Source organism: Acipenser ruthenus, unplaced genomic scaffold (assembly GCF_902713425.1).
Source record: "Acipenser ruthenus unplaced genomic scaffold, fAciRut3.2 maternal haplotype, whole genome shotgun sequence".
Classification (NCBI taxonomy): Eukaryota; Metazoa; Chordata; class Actinopteri; order Acipenseriformes; family Acipenseridae; genus Acipenser; species Acipenser ruthenus.
Genome location: NW_026708648.1, coordinates 1 through 2,500, shown reverse-complemented (window position 1 = coordinate 2,500; position 2,500 = coordinate 1). Strand labels below are relative to the sequence as shown.

At 40.9% G+C, this 2,500-nt stretch overlaps 1 protein-coding gene across 3 annotated transcripts in view; it reads left to right on the top strand.

Moving 5' to 3' along the window:
* LOC117969906 (dnaJ homolog subfamily C member 4-like) overlaps nt 1-2,242 on the top strand; it is a 17,593-nt gene extending 15,351 nt beyond the window's left edge. For all 3 annotated transcript variants that reach the window (XM_059021493.1, XM_059021494.1, XM_059021491.1), the window contains exon 7: nt 1-2,242. This exon is cut by the window's left edge and continues 1,068 nt beyond it. The gene's annotated coding sequence lies outside the window, so the exon portion shown is untranslated.
* The last annotated feature ends 258 nt before the right edge of the window (nt 2,243-2,500 follow it).

The following is a 2,500-nucleotide window of genomic DNA, read 5'->3' as shown; positions in this document are numbered from 1 at the left end:
AAATAAATCTACCGCGGCGGCACAGGTCGCAGCACGAATCATACGTTGTTTGTAATAATAATAATAATAATAATAATAATAATAATAATAATAATAAATAAATCCAGCGCCAGTTGTATTGATTAGGACGAGCGTCTGGGTTCAAACTGTTATTTGTCGGATCGATATTGATATGTATAGGTCAATCTCACACAAGCGTGGCATTCAAAAAAAAAAAAAAAAGTTATTTTATCGTTTCAATCAAACCACGCGTTTTCTTCGTGCTAAAATTAACAATAAACTGTTTACAGTAAAACCTTTGAACATAAGAAAGTTTCCAAACGAGAGGAGGCCATTCGGCCCATCTTGCTCGTTTGGTTGTTAGTAGAAAATTTGTCTAAACTTTTTTGTCTAAACTCAACTTTTTTTTTTTTTCTCAGAAAGATAGAGGCTGGTGCCAAATACACAACTTTTTAAAATGTTATTTTAATTGAAATACTTCTCGTAGATGTCCACACAGGTTAACTAACGTGCTTGAACAGAACTTTCCTATCGCTGTCGAGGGGAGTGGCTGGTTCTGTAACAGCGACCCCTTACCGCAGCCACTGGTATTACACGTTAGGGCAACACTATAGAAAATTCCGTTCATTACTGTAGTTTCAAAAGTACGATGTGTCCTTGTGATAAAAAATAATAATAATATTAGACTTATTAGTAGTAGTAGTAGTCGTTTGGTGTATGGCAAGATTATTATTATTATTATTATTATTATTATTATTATTTGTAATGTATTATTGTTTCCTTGTTAATTTTATAAAGTGAAGAAAAAAAAATCTGACAAAAAATTAACAACGCTATCGGACTATAGGCTATAGTTCTACAGTATTTAACAAAACCAGCAACGCGCCCGCCTCTCTTTTTAAAAAGGGTGTGCTTGTCTCTTTAATTAAACGCCTATGGGAGGAGATTGCGCTGACAGACCGTGGATTGAACAGAAAGGGTCTCGTCATGAGTTTACACGCCAACCCCGGCGGCGACAGCAGCAGCAACAGCAGCCCGGCGAAACGACAACAAGCCCGCCTTCCCCAACCCTCCCCAACATCACCGAGCAGAGCCGAGAAACGACAACAGCCCGCCTTCCCCAACCCTCCCCAACATCACCGAGCAGAGCCGAGAAACGACAACAGCCCGCCTTCCCCAACCCTCCCCAACATCACCGAGCAGAGCCGAGAAACGACAACCAGCCCGCCTTCCCCAACCCTCCCCAACATCACCGAGCAGAGCCGGGACTGACTCAACCGAGCAGAGCCGAGACTGACTCAACCGAGCAGAGCCGAGACTGACTCAACCGAGCAGAGCCGAGACTGACTCAACCGAGCAGAGCCGAGACTGACTCAACCGAGCAGAGCCGAGACTGACTCAACCGAGCAGAGCCGAGACTGACTCAACCGCCGCCGCCGCACCTGCACCCGGACTGGCTGACTGCGCGAGGAGGGACCCGAGTTCTAGAACACGGTTCAAAATTCAAACGGCAAACCGCCAGGTCTCGTGTCGGGGACGGTTAGGTTATCAGGATTCATTTATATAGAGGACCGTTTGTGTATTGACGTGTCCCAGAGCTGTATGTATTTATATTTATATTTTATTTTCATTTATGACATTTAATGAAATGATGCCGAGGTACCGACGACAGACAGCAAATGACACTGCCTCCGCTGTACAACGCGAGTTTGAAGATGTTTTTAATTCAAGAGAAGAGAAAGCGTGTGTGTTTGAATAACGGTGTAGCTCTGTATTATTATTATTATTAATATTATTATTACTAATACACAATTTGAAAAGTTTTCTTTTTTATTTCTGTTGATAACAACACGAACTGCATTTTTGTTAAGGAATAAAAAATATTCTCTGACACTAATTGAATATATATCTATATATAATTGATTTTTCCATCGCTACTCACACTTCAAGACGACCGCCTGTTTGGTCTAGGACTGTTGAAAGAAAAGTCTCAAAATAACCAAAACCTGGAATATCATTTCTGAAAATTAATTCTTCATTATCATCAGCACATCGGATATTACAGACGGTTCCCACCGTGGATTAGTTATTTTTACAATGTGGAATACGCCGGACTTCTGTTTGGAGATTTTTAAACTTGGGTTTCAGCATTTAAGAGTCCTGTTTCTAAGTTTCCTTATACCATAAGGGTTGGAAAAGACGGATTTTAAAAAATAAATAAATATATATATATAAAGAGAAATACGAGTTTGGAGCTTTTTTTTTCTTGAGCCGTTCCAAACCAGAACTCGCAATGGAGATTCAACTGAAAGTTATTCTGGGAATTCTTCAGTTTATTTTGATAACTCGGCTGCCTGTCTCATTTGCCAAGGTAAGATCTATTCCCATTAACTTGCTCTGGGATCCTGTGTAGACTTTGTCAGTGTCACGGATGGGTTCGCTGCCCTGCCGGTCACTCACATATTTCACGTTGTTGCGATATCCACATGACCGAAGTGTT